General features: G+C 39.4%; 1 protein-coding gene across 1 annotated transcript in view; it reads left to right on the top strand.

Moving 5' to 3' along the window:
* The window catches only part of SEMA6D (semaphorin 6D), a 488,676-nt gene that overhangs the window by 140,186 nt on the left and 334,130 nt on the right, over window positions 1-14,360 (top strand). The window contains exon 5 of the mRNA XM_085515489.1: window positions 868-995. The gene's annotated coding sequence lies outside the window, so the exon portion shown is untranslated. The remainder of the gene's footprint in view (window positions 1-867; window positions 996-14,360) is intronic.

Raw genomic sequence — 14,360 nt, 5'->3', positions numbered from 1 at the left:
ATTAATGTGTCAGGTGAACTTTAATTATTAATGGTTCATAAATTTCCAGACAGTAAACATACCCTTTATTTTTAAAGAGAAAAGAGTATTCCTTGGCATATGGGTTCTGAAGTCCCTCATATGTTCTTAAAGTAACTTTTCTTTAAACAACACACTTTTATTGGGATGCTTTTATGTAGTATTCCAAAATCCTGTTCATCGACACATACCAGGTCAACACACCCTTTGAAGAGGTCAGAAAATATCACCGTCTTTCTTCTCCCAGTCTGTGATGACATGGGAGAAGACAAGGAGAACTGTACTGAAGCTGATGATCTTTCGCAGTGGTACGGCCTTAGACCTTCTGCTTTCAATGGAGGTTAATAGAAACCTTTTCCTTCAAGTAACTTACTTTTTATGTGATTTTTTTGTTATTTTTTTAAAAACAAAAACAGACATCTGAAAACCATATCCACATAAATTACTACAGACCGTTCCTATGGAAAGTACTTAAAATAAAGCATGGATAACTATTTTTATAGTGTTATCAGACATTTATTAAACTTACCTTCAGTTACCAAACCTTTCAATGATTTTTCCCAGCCATAATCTTTCAGCAGAAAGGATTGTAGCCATAACATATGTACCTCCATCCTAAGTATGAAGTATGTGTATTCAATTTTAAAATTATTTTTAAAATGATTGCACAATTAGTAAGTTTCTGAAGCATGTTGGAGTTTGCAGTAACATAATGCGTAAGAAAGATTTATAAGTTGGATATATTCAATGTTCATAAATTTTGTAAATATCTTACTAAATTTTAGCAGATCTACTTTGAAGATGGAGTGTTTTCTTGACTGATATTTTAATGTGTATCTTTGTACACAGACCAAGAAGATGAGATGAATTCATGGACTTTTGGATAATACACAGCAAAGACAGTTTACCATGGAAGCCACTTCTACCACTTTGGATAACACACACTGAGGAAGATATAGCCATTTTTGGTGTCCCAGGTAACAGTTCTCCTGTATCTGCTGCCATTGTGTTATGTCAGCTGCAGGAGCTGCACATGAGAGAGGACTGACTATAGTTTGCCCATGCTGATGGCCTCCCAGGGGAACTTAAAATCTCAGGAGGACTGAATGCTTCTGGGGCAGGACAGAACCAGCCTGTTGATGTGGCCCTATGCCTGGTGACACAAGGCTCTCTGAAAGCTGATCTCACAGAATAACAATTTATTGTAAGCTGTAAAAATAGAGAAAATAACATCTTCTCCACAACTCCAGTGAATGGCAAAAGGACTAACGTGTGATTCTTGCGACTGAATTTAAGGTTAGACATAGAGAAATGTGTTCCAGCAATAAAAGTAGATCGTGAAAAGTGATTACCTGAGGATGGTACAGAGAAGAGAACACTGGAAGTTTTTTAGATACACAGACTACTCACAGTTATGTCAATGAAGAGATGAATGATCCTGTGATTTGGCCTGAAGACTGGATTAAATCACTCTAAGGGTCTTTTGTGGTTTCTGTTCTGTGAGTTCTGGATCAAGAAGTACAAGCTGTGTTATGCCATTTGGCATCAAGGGCACTTCTCTGCTCCATTTTGTCTTCTCTCAGTCTTCACTGGAGTGGCATCTGCCTAGTTGGACAGATGTGTTTATACTCATACATGTAAGGGTGAAAAAGATTTGGAACTTCGTGTTGTTAAACATGACTTAAGGAAATAAAGAGGAGAGCAGTATGAATAATGAGACTGAGCGTCAGGAGATGAAGCAAATTAATACTGCTTTGCTTGAAACTTATGTCAGCGGAGCAGATCCAGAGAGCAGTCACTGATCTGCTGCCAACAGTGAAACAGACCCAGTTGGGGTCACCTCTTCTCCCCAGCCCCAGCCACATATAGAAAGGATGGCCCTCTCCAGGAGTGAGTGGAATCACACAGCATCTGCTTTTCCACATGCCATCTGGGCTGGGGAAGCACTAATCAGAGTCTGGCACATCATTTGCTCGCAACACATACAAGGGCATCAGCACAGCCCTTCCTTCACCTCAGCAGATCATCCCTGCTCTGCGCTTCCAACCATTTCTCCTTCCTCACTCATGCAGTCTGTCGCTCTTGAACCCTGCAGCAAGGGATGCTGTGGCATCAGAGACATTCCTGTTCCATCCACATAAATCATGGGCTCGGTCTGTGTTCACCAGAGATATGGTGAAGGCTAACCTGCGTGATCCTGCTGGGTTACCATGCAGTTCTGTACAGCTCCAGTGCAGGCCCAACATGGCTCAACCACCCTTGTCAGGTATGACAGCTTCAGGTGTGATTCCCTGCCCCTCAGGTGATGTTTTTGAGCACAATAAGCGGCAAGATGACACTTCTCTGAGAAGGAGAAACAAATGGCCCTGGCAGGTGATACAGGCTCAGTGAGAGACTCAAAGCCAGCTTCAAGCCTGAGTTCACCACATACCAGGCCAAAGCTCTGTTCAGTGTGTGCTGGAGCTTTCCTTGTGCAGAGGCAGCCCCAGTGCTGATGCATAGTCCTGGTACCAGGGGCGGGAAAAGCAAAGGGCCCCTCAGCTACTGGTATCTCCCCTCAGGCTGCAGGGAGCTGCTCACCCTCTTCCAGAATGTTCTTGGCATCCCATGGGCTTTCCCAGGATGAAGAGATGACTGTCATCACTGCGTGCCTATTGCACAGGAAAGGGAGGTGACCCAGAGGTCCTAAAGACAGCATTTGCATGGCCACATAGCAATATTTAGCACAAACAACTGAAGTCTTTCAATTGAAGGGAGATTTGGGCCAAGGACACAGTTAAACTTTAGGAGTGGGAGTTTCAGGGAATGACAGAAAGACTGAATCTTCAGCTACTTGAACTGTGTCTGTTCATCCCCACACTGCTCTGCTGCATCTTTGGCAATGCCTGTTGTGACCAAATGCCATGGAATCTGATGTCCCTGTAGCTTTTCCACTCCGGCACCCAGCACCCTTAATGTCTCATAAGGTCCAAATGCCTCTAAAAACCCAAATGCTGATGAAAACTACTGCTAGAAAGCAAGTCAGATTCTGCTTGCAGTGGCACCACCCATCAAAGGACTTCGGGAAAATTCAAAGTCCAGAAAGGTAAAATTCCAGTTATTAACCTACAGATTGTATTTCTTAGGATGAAGAGGAGCCATGGATTACAACTAATTCACTTCTTTTCCAGCTATGCCCTTGGCAGTATAAGTGTCAGCAGACCACCAGTGTGAAAACCTACCCCAGTGAGGCTAGGCTGGAGTGTCTCAGGAGTTCATGCAAATTAAAATAATTTAATTCTCAGGGTGATTTTATTATATTGTATTCAGCCTTTGTGTTACGCATCTTTTACTTCTCCTAGCAAGTCTTGTACATTATGTGGAGTAAACAATTTGTCTTGCTATAATCTGAACTGATAGCTGCACTGTACCTATTTATACGTGGCTTTTGTTCCTGATCTTATTTCCTCATGCCAGGAGTAGTGGGTGTCACGTTGGTTAACAGCTTTTTTTATATAAATCTCTCTTTTGTTTTCAGTCCCACAGCATGCAGTGCCTATGACTGTGGTGCTGTTCCTCTTCTTTAGGTTTCTTGGTAGCAAAATCTAAGTGATTATTTTTTCTTGATGAGTAGTAATGTCACAGACTATGGAATATTGGAGAGATCAGACTTCACACTGCAGGTTAAATTCACAGAACAGTTTAGACCAGAAATTGATTAGTATATGGAAAAGCTGAAATATTTTAAAACAGATATTTGAGGTTTTGAGGGTTTTATTTTTGTTGAAAAAAAAAAAACTGACACAATTCAGTCTAAGCAGAGCCTTATGTCACTGTAAAATACTAAAGGAATGGTTTGTATGAACCACAAAAGATTCTTCCATCCACTCCTTTCCAAAATAAAATGTCAGTTTGACTGGGCTATATTCTGGGGAGAAGGGTCTTGTGGCTGGAGAGAGGAAGGAGGTCTGTGTCACTCGTGTACATACTTAGTCTGCAAGTATCTAGAGGTTTATTGTCCAGAGACAGTTGGCCTTATGCCATCTCTTTGCCACAGTAATTGCCCTCTACCTTTCCAGCTATTTTTACAACCCAGCAAGTAGCTTTTCTTTCATGTGTATTACTGGTGTCACTTTAATTTTGGTCAACATATTTATCAGTATAACATACCTGTCTTAATGTCTGATGCATTTTATATGTCTATAAATAGTCTATTGCAAGAAGTACTGTACTTGTTTGCAGCAGCTTTGTATGTTTGAAGGCATATGCATGAGAAAAAAAATCAGGATAAAATGAAACTAATGCTGTTACATTAATCAGTGTTGGTAGACTCTCCTTGTAAAGACCCCTAGTAGTGTAATGTAGCTGAAATCCATTAGGGTTCAGCTACACTACTATTACACTAAAGTATATTATAGTTAGTGGAGTGGTGGTACTGTTTTCTGGCATCGTTTGCTTTAACAAACTGAGTAAATGTGTCATTTTTTTTCCAATGTCAGTAAAAAAATCACTTTTTCTCAATTGATCGTTTCTCACTCCGATTGAATGATCTTGCTCCAACTTTTCAACTTTCCCTGTTAGACTGTCAAGATTTTACTCTGTTCTCAGTGCAAAAACAAAGTCACTGGTACACAAAAAATATGTAAGAATGCATGTAAAACAAAATACTTGTTTTGCTGCCAGCAGCAAACAAGAGGAGCTGCTGCTGCGTTTGACTTCCTAGTCCAGCTGTGTGTGGTCCATGAATATTCTAGTAAAGAGCTGCCATCAGATCAAGACATAACTTTCAGACAGGACCACAGTTCACATCTCTACATGGAGAGATACATTGGCTTGGAATTTAGTTGCCTAAATCTGGCCTTTAGCCACATGAAGTTGCTGAGCCTCCAACGTTTGTCCCAGAAGTATTGATTTTCCCTGGGTCTCATGCCACATCTGCTGGCTGCATCCAGATGTTTTGAATACTCCAGAACATTTATATGACATTTTCTTAAAGGTAGATTTTCATTCTGTCCATGCTTTATTATTTTTGAGGGAAAACATGCCTACATAACTTCAGTAATAAATATTTGTTTTTGCATATTTTGCTAAAATGTCCCCTCATCCACCTCTGTAATATTTCTGTCATCGTAAGCGCCTATAACTCTGGTTGCTCCTGACTTCAGAGCCCATGGTGCTACACAGCCCCTCCCTATATCTTTTCTCACTCCTCTGGCATTCTGTTCAGGGAAATGTGTTGTGGGATGTTCTGTGATCTAAATCTGGTAGCACAGAGGAAGAGTATGGCAGGGTCAGTCCTCCTCCATGCCTTACTGAGCAAATAGGCTACTAGAGAAGATCAAACAAGATACTTGCAGAGACTGGGTAAATTGACATCTAACAGGAAATAGCCAAAGGCAAGTCTGGAATTGGTAGCTTTACTCCTGAGAGAGGAACACAGTGTAAAATTTCCTAATACTAAAATAAGTTGTTTCATCCCCTTGTCCCCAAAAATGAACTCTGGCTTTAAAAAGCTATCTAAAGGCAGCATTCCTTACTGATAGAATTTGAATCATTAACAGCACTGACATATTTACTCAGCATGTGATTACTATGCCTTTAAATTTGGCAGAGAAACAGCTGCAGTCCTCAGAGGGTTGTTATGAGGCTGGTTTCAACACTGCTGCCTCTTTTTGGTAAGACGTTTTACTTCTTGCTGTGACATTGTTTATGTTCAGGGCAAAAGTTTGTTCGTTCTCATGTGATAATCCTACAAAGACTTGGCATAGAAGGAAGCAACAACTGAATGAGTTATAATTGTTTGTGTTGCTTTCTGAAGGATATAAATCAGCATATATTGCTATTGTGTGTTTCAAGAGCAGTGTTGTAAAACAGTTCACTACAGTTATTATTTTGAATGCTGACTGTGTATGTTGTCTTTTAATCTTTTGCTTCTTCAGTAGTGGACCTCAAATTGATCTGTTGACTAGAAAGTGGATTTAATGTCTGATTTGAAGCAGCTGCTTGTTTGACTCTGGAGCAGAGCGGTGATGATTAAAGGTTCTTATCAGTTGGTTGTCAAATGGCTTAAGTGAATTGACAGTTTTGGATTACCAGTAGATTTTTGTGTGTACTCCTTGGCACGTAATGGTTGACATCCTTGCTGGCCTTCTCTGGCCAGTTTGACATGCCATGCACCTCTTAGCTCATGTGAGATATACTGGCAAAGTATGTGTGAGTGGGTATCTGTATTTTAACATGGCTTGTATTTTTTTTCTGTTGTTTCCATTGTAAAGATTCTATTCTTATGTTTACAAACTAATGAAGAAACTTTACTTCTAGAGTTGTTTTAGAAGTGTTATCAACGCTAAGTAAGGAAGCAGTCTGAAGAACAAGAAGCTCAGTTGATGGTAGTTTAAGTGAAAGCACCACTTACACAAAAGGAATGGGGTACAGTTAACAGAATGGAAAAGGGAAAATTGGTAGAAAAGTAACAGTAGTTATAAGCTGCTGCAAAACAACACAGACTAAAGAAAATTGCATTTATGTTTTGGGTCTTGTTTTTGTTGCTAGTTTATTGTTTTTATAATGAATCACACAGAAATATAACAGAAACCAGCAGAAAAAACCTACAGTGAAATACTGTGCAGATTTATAACGCAGTGCAAATGCACACGAGTGTTAAAATACATTGTCTTATTTTAATTAGGGTCTCATGGCTACAACCTGGCTTATCTCTTTACTTCTCATACCAAGCATATAAGTCTGTAGAGCATAAAACTAGCTGTACATTTTGCTCGAGCACACTTGCAATCAATCTTGAAGGAAAAAAAAAAAAGAACCAAAAACCCACACAAAAAACCCACCAGCCCTCTCAGCTATGGGAATAGTCACAGCCTCGTTAATTTTCAGAAGTCTCCAGTGGGACATCATTTTCTTTTATCTTTTCAGAGATAGCCTGTAGAATCTTATGCATCTTATGCTGGTTTGGTATTGAGTGGGCTATAGTTATGTATTATTTAACACTTTGGCCAAGCCTTGGTTTCATGAACAATTCATCTTCTGCTGTGTGTATCTGCTTTAGTGAGTAATGAAGGCGACCAGCATATGATTGCAAAGTGCCCCGGGTTCTCTCTCTTACCTAATCCTGCTTAAGTGCATTTTGGGCTAATTTTTCTCCAGCCTTTCCTTTGAGATAATAATTCTTTTCTCAGATGCTGAATAATGTCTTCATCTTACGAATTGCCATGACAGTATCCATAGGGAAGCTACAAAGCTCGCTAATGCTGTCATTCCCTCTATTTATTGTTAGGAATTCTGGTAATGTGAAGTGCCTGGGGTCAAAGGGGCTACAGCTTTTAGTTTATATTTACAGGGATCCTACTAGCTATTCTGATTTACTGATTTTTGTGATCGGTTTGACAAATGAAAATATACTGGAACCATACATGAAAAACTAATATTTTCAGCTTCGTCATGAACCTTTGCTAAGTGTTAGGATGTTAAATAATAGCCTGTTGTTCAGCTATTCCTCAGTTTCCATAGACGAAAATAATTAATGCTTCAAAATTAACTTCCTTAGGCTCTGTTTTCATGGAACAGTAGCAGTGTATTTGCCTAACTTCCACAGCTCAGAATTTTCAGAGGGTTTGTCAGGGTAAAAGTGACAATGCCTATGTAATATGATGATTAGACTGAGTATTTCTTGACTTGCAATGAATGGTGATGACATGGAGCTTTTTTAAAAGCATGCGTTTGTTTTTGTTGTTGTGTTTGAGCCTTTGTTTTGTTGAGCTTTTTTGCCTACCTTCTTTGATAGACTTCCTACATTGTCTGTCCAAATATATTCGCTGCTGTGTGGGAGATTTCTGTTATATTGTTCTATAAATTTCTCTCCTTCCAGAATGAAATATCAAGCTGAGGCTAAACTGTAAAAATAATGTGTAAGCCCAATTAGGTTAGATTTCAGCTGGGGCTTATTGGTTAAACTGTAGGAGAGACATGTTCAGTTTGTACTCTTTGGACAGAGTGTGTACATCTCACTTAAAATGGATGAAAGTATATTGATTTGTGCACATTGAGAACAGGGCCCTTGTTTTAGCTCAGCAGCTTCATGGATCTTGAGTAGGACAGAGTTCTCTGTGTGAATTAACTGCAGTGAGAAGGGGGAGAAAGAGGGAACTCATCTTAATGCTGTTATTTGTCAGTGTTCCTTTGCAGAGTACTAAAATGACAAGGGTTGGTCCAGTGACCATCTTGTATAATGTGTTGATACTGAAAAGCAGAACACTACTGCTGCATATTTCTGCTTTCCATTCCTTGTTTTTGTATCAACACAGCACACACATTCTCATGCACACAACATACATTTTTTGCCATTTATGAAGCTGCAGGTAAATGACTCAGTTATGGCTTGAAAGGAGGTGAAAATTTGTGCGTCCATACAAGTATGTGGTAGGAAGATGGAATTTGCAATATTTTTGTTTTATAAGTAAATTTTTATTCTCTTTTTTTTTTACTGAACAGCTAAAAAAATAAATAAATAAATTGATTGCATAACATTGTGTGAGGTGATGTTCACAGCAGCACAGGCTGTTCTAATGGCTGATTTTAATAATAAAGACAACAGGGGACTAAAAGGTGTGGTGTGGTAAACTGAGAAACACATTCCTTTCCCCAGAGGGTGTACTTAGCTTTGTGCCTTTGATCACTTGAGAAGTAGCATCAGAGTGCAAAATGGCAGGCGCTAGGGAACATTACGGCAATTAGAAGGTGATAGTTTTTACAAAATCAAAAGAAGTTTGAACTTATCTGGGAGCTTTTTCCCACTCAGGTCTGCTTGCAGCTGAAGGGTAAGATGCTGTATTAGATAGACATTACAGTGGGACTGTTCTTCAGATATTGACTCCAAGATTTGTTCTGGTGCTGAACAATCTGTACAGAACAGACTGTATTTACAAGTTCAATAAATCTAATCTGTGTACACACATTTTTTTCTGTGCGGGTCAAGGGAGGTGATCCTGCCCCTTTATTTTGTGCTGGTGAGACCTCACTGATAACCGTGTCCACATGTGGCGTCCTCATTAGTAGACAGACACTGCCCTGTTGGACCATGTCCACAGGAGGGCCAGAGAAACAATATAAGGCATCAAACACAAGGCGAGGACAGGCCTAAGGAGCTGGGGCTGGTCAGCCTGATTTAGAGGCCTCTGGAGACCTGAGAACAGCATCTAAGTATCTAAAGGGGAACTAAAAGAAGGATGGAGGCAGATCCTTTATCAGGGTCTGCTGTGACAGGACAAGGGGAAATGGTTTCAGACTAGAAGAAGGAAGATTTAGATTGGATGTAAGAAAAAATGTTCTTTATGATAAAGGTGGTGAGGCACTGGCAGAAGTTGCCCAAAGGTGTGTCAGATACCCCTTCTTGGAGATTTTCAAGATCAAGCTGGACCAGGCTCTGAGTACCTGATGGAGCCATGGACGTCTGTTCATTGCAGCGGAATTCAGCTTGATGGCCCTTAAAATCTCTTCCAACTAAACTATTCTGAATCTTTGTGTGGCTTGGGCTGTTAATGTCTTGTATTCATTTATTCATGTATTTATTTCCTGATACCCACAACTTTTGAATTCTTTCATTTTAAATATGAACTGGCTGAGATCCACAGAGGTCTTTAAATGCTGGGCTTCTGTTTTAGTGTCTAACTTACCACATGTTTCAATAGGGAATTAATTGGCTCCACATCTTTATGGGCCTGGTACTAAATGATTTGCCCAAAGAGACACAGGAAAATATAGTAAGCTGTTTCTCCAAGCTGTTATCTCCTAACTGAACTACTGGATCACACTTCAGCATTCATGGTATTATAACAAGCCTTAATTCATTAATGTTTTTGAAAGATCTTGTAAACCTTTTAGGATCAGAGCTTTGCAAGTGCCAAACACTATTTTATTCCTGAAGTTCTGTAACCTACTGTACTTTGATCTTCATATTTATTAAAAGAAAATAAAAATAGTGACAAAGAATATAATAGAAGGCAAAGTTGAACATTCGCAATCTCAAGATCTCATTATAGTGAGAGGAAGGATAGAGATGGTAGTAAAATATAAAATTTTTCACAAGAAGTCTGAGGCACTAATTAGCAGTGAAACTGAACTGAGTCAAAAGTAAGAAAAGATGTGCTGCAATGTTATCCATACAAATAAACCAGGTGATTTAAACCTAAATTATTTTCTTGTGAATTCACTTTCTCCTAACAGCTTTTAATGGCCATGAGATCCAAGGCCAAATCACCCTGATATGTTTTCTGGAGTGACTGAGGAAAACTAAAGTTTGCCATTTGCAACTTCTACAATTGAATGGTTCAAAGAAAAAAAGGGGTATGGGTTTGGACCTGCTATGCTTGGATCACCAGAAGGGGGGAAAATATAGGAGATATGGGAAAAGCATGCAAATCAGAGGCTGTAGGAAAATAGGAACCAGTAACAAAAATACCCACAGTCCTTGAAAACCAAAAAAGGCATGATCTTGAGACTAGAGGAAGTAATAAGTTGTTTTCTTTGGTGTTTCCTTATCTTAAATAGTTTGCTATAACTTCAGCTTTGGAAACTGTTTCAGCCTTCAGGATTCCTTCTCTAACATGAGTCTATAATAGTAGTACTGGTCTGGCATATAGTAAGCTGATGCCCTTTCTGAGCTATAATATGAAGAATTCATGGGAAAAATCATAAGTGAAATTGACACGGTCTTGGTTCTTTAAATATATTCTTTCTTTAAATCTAATGTGCTGTTCTTCAGTACATGAACTAGGTGAGGAAGATCACTGTGATTTCTCATTTAGAGTACATCAACACTGTCTGGCTGCTTTCACGCAGAAATGCTAATTTGCAGTATCTGCAAATAGGGACTTCACTGTGCAGAGGTGAAATTATGGGATGAAATTCAACCCTGGAGTGATATTTTTCAGCACTACATTCTCAGAGCTGTCAAAAGAGTGAACAGTCATAGAGAGAAGAGACAATCAGGAAAATGGGATTCAGGTATGAGTGCCTGCCCCCATGTTGTGGTCTAGCATTAGCTCATTCCTGTCTACTGTGGAGTGACTTCAAGGTCACTTGAGTACGTGCTATATACAGACTCCAGATTAAATGCTGGATGGCAGTTATGAACAGATTGGAGAATGTACCAACCTGCCAGTTGTGCCTTGTCCTTTTCCAGGCTCGGCATCACTGCAAACTGTTTAGGTTCATTTATTAAAAGTTTTGAAATGGATCACACTGCAGTTCACTTCCACAGTTCCAGCACCTGTCTGAAGTGAGCTTCATCCTCATTTGTACCTCTTGGATTTATTTATGCTTGCGAAGTTGAAGTTAATGCTGTCAGCACCATCATAAAATAAAAAATAGCACCAGCACTTCCCCGTGATACTTTGTAATTTCAACTTGGATGTATATAAATCCCTACATCATTAATCATGGAACAAAACTGTTTGTGATGTTGCATGCAAGTTATGGCTGCTTTGACTAGTAGCTGTAATGGTAGAAAGAATTCTGACTGTGAAATGAGGTGCCGGTGGTGGGAGCTCTGCCAGCATAACAAATCAAGCGGGAGGTCTAAGCACACTGTAAACTGGTGTTCCATATGCTTGAGAGACTTTTGGAGTCTGCCCAGCCTACATATGCTTCTGTTGGCAAGCTCTGGAATAGAAAGAAAGATATTGTCCTCACCCCACCTAACATACATCCCACTCATCTCAAATGCTCACTTGTAAATGGAGAGCATGCAGATCTAAGAATGGTAATGGCACAAACTCACTCTAAAGATGGATAGAAAAACATATATCTAATTGAATAGATAGAAATCAAACTAGAAGATAGATTGATTTCTAAAGACAGTCGTGGAAAAATTGTTCTTCAATCCATGACCTGTGGAACAATAGAACTTCGTTGTTGGTCTGAGACTTCACTTGGCAGTGTGTGGAACTGCCAGTGTGTGGAAGATGTACTGGTGACTGAAGCACTCAAAACAATGTAGTCTTCCACTGCCTATTTGTGATGTAGTGAAGAAACTTTAGTATGAAGTGGGTTTCTCAATAGTGACAGAGATTGTAGTGTAGGCAGCAAAACCTTCTGCTTCTAGATGAGCAGAAGCAGAAGAGACAGAATACTGTGTGAATAGATTATAATGCACAGATTTACTTCCAAAAGACAGGTGGCAGAGCCAACTTAGATCTTTTAGACTTACATGGTGGGATAATGCTGCCCGTGCCTTTTGGGGAATTATTCCAATATAGGTTCAGCACATTCATGTATCCCTGCTAAATGTAACGTGGTTTTACAGTCTTAACAGCTGGAAAGATACATCCAGCAGGAGTGGCCATGAGGCAGCAAGCTGTTAGATATTCATTACTTCTGTTATTTATATCTTCTAATGCAATAGATTTCAGGCAGCAGAAATGAAATAAAAAGTTATTTTACTGAGTGAAGTATTTCTCTACTCAGAATTCTACACTGAATAGTTCTAATGTGAAAAATTCTGCAGAGAAAAGAGTATGTCTGTCATAACCTAATGAAAACAAGTAGAATGACATGAACAGCACAGATGATTCATGATTTGACTCAAGTTGGATTTCATATCATGTTTAATTCCAGCAACTGAATTCTCTCCTATCCTCATACTGTTAGTTCCACTTTTAGCCCCACACAGGAGTGTGAAATTGTAGAAGTTGCCTAGTTAACGGTGGTGATATGACAGGGAGGAAAATAGTCTCAGGCACTTGTCCAGCTGAGGCTCTGACCAGAAATAAGGTACTGAAATTCTGGAATTTTAAGGAGAAATAGATATGTTCAACTCTGTATGTTTTTGGTTAGTGTTATGGGAAACTGAACTTAGAAAATATGCAAACAGGCCTAGCACAAACCTTTCCTGAATTTCCTGGACTGTTGTCTACTATCAGTTTTGCTTATCTACTTTCATAATGAGAATATGTTGGTGCTGTGAAGATTGTTTTTCACCATTCAAAAAGCCACTTAATAGTAAGAGGGCTTCCCCTTAAAGGTGTGGCAGCTTTGGAGGGTTTGGGGAATGGGAAACTTGGGACTGAAGACTTATGTGGAATGGAAGAAACTCTGTAACTCTGTACTGAGACTCCAAGGAGGTTCAGAAAAAAAGTATTTATTTCTTTCTTTTCTAAAAAAGGAGGATTCCAGGCTGAGAAGTGTGGAGGAAAAAAATCTCTGAATAGAGGGATTTGGAAAGATTCAGAAGCAAGGCGGTGAACAGGGGAAAAAAGTGATGGAACATGTTTAAAAAGAATACTGGATATCCAATAGGCTGCTACAACTTTCCCCATCATGAACCAGGGATAACTGTATTGGCTTTCTCTTTGTCTTTACATTCTGTATGGAAACCATTAGATCATGGTTTGAACAAGTGATTCAGCACCTGGTGAAGGGGCATGGCCAGACTTAGGAGCACAGGTGCAAGCAATTTATTTATGCAACCAGAAGGACCAAGGGCCCACCCCCCCAACCTCATTTAAGGGCTGGCAACGAAAAGGGGAATATCTCTATGTGGAGATCAGCACCTGTTAGAGTCTCTAGCAAGCACTGGCTCTTGGAATGGGTAAGCTATTCCTTTTTTTTTTATTACTGAATTGTGATTACTCCCTTTCTTGGGTGATCTGAAGCTGGTTAAAGACAACTGCGTCAACTGCCTCCTATCCTTACATATTATATACTTATGTAAAAGAAGTATGAAGAGATTTACAACAAAGCCATTGCTTCAATTTCACAACTTAAAGTATTTTTATTTATTTATTTATTTATTTTGTGGTAATTTTGGTAGAATTTTAAATTGCTATAGGCTGCTTGGTCTCCTGTTACTTAAACTCTATGGCCCTCTACATGGGCCTACAATGAAGTGCTGTCACCTTAATGTTAGCTGGCAATCTCAGGTGTGAAAAGAACAGGGGAGAGGTCTGTAGATGTGTTGGCTTTCCTTTATATTTGGTTGGTTTGGAGGTTAGAGGGAGGTGTTCTTCTGATCACCATGTAGACACACTGCTTAGCCTTACTGATATGGATAGCTGTGCTAGAAGTATGATTCAGGGATTCAGGGAAATAACGTTAAATGTGTTCATTTTGTTTATGCAAATGCGTTGTGGGCCAGAAATGTTCTGAGAGAGTAGTGTGTTATGGAAATGACCTTCAGTAACACTTATTTTCTTGAGCACAGTTGCATTTACTTGAAGCTATTTGTAAAAATAGTTGTTCAACTTTGTTCTTGGGGGTAAAAAAACTAGGCTGTTCATTTTTTTTATATGATTTACTTGTCCTTTCCTATTCACATTTCCCCTGCATTGGATTAGATTTAAAAATTAAGAAGC

The sequence above is a fragment of the Coturnix japonica genome, chromosome 14 (assembly GCF_054131305.1).
Source record: "Coturnix japonica strain WE chromosome 14, WE-NBRP24, whole genome shotgun sequence".
NCBI lineage: Eukaryota > Metazoa > Chordata > Aves > Galliformes > Phasianidae > Coturnix > Coturnix japonica.
The sequence above is the reverse complement of the archived record's forward strand: the minus strand, read 5'-3'. Positions and strand labels throughout refer to the sequence as shown.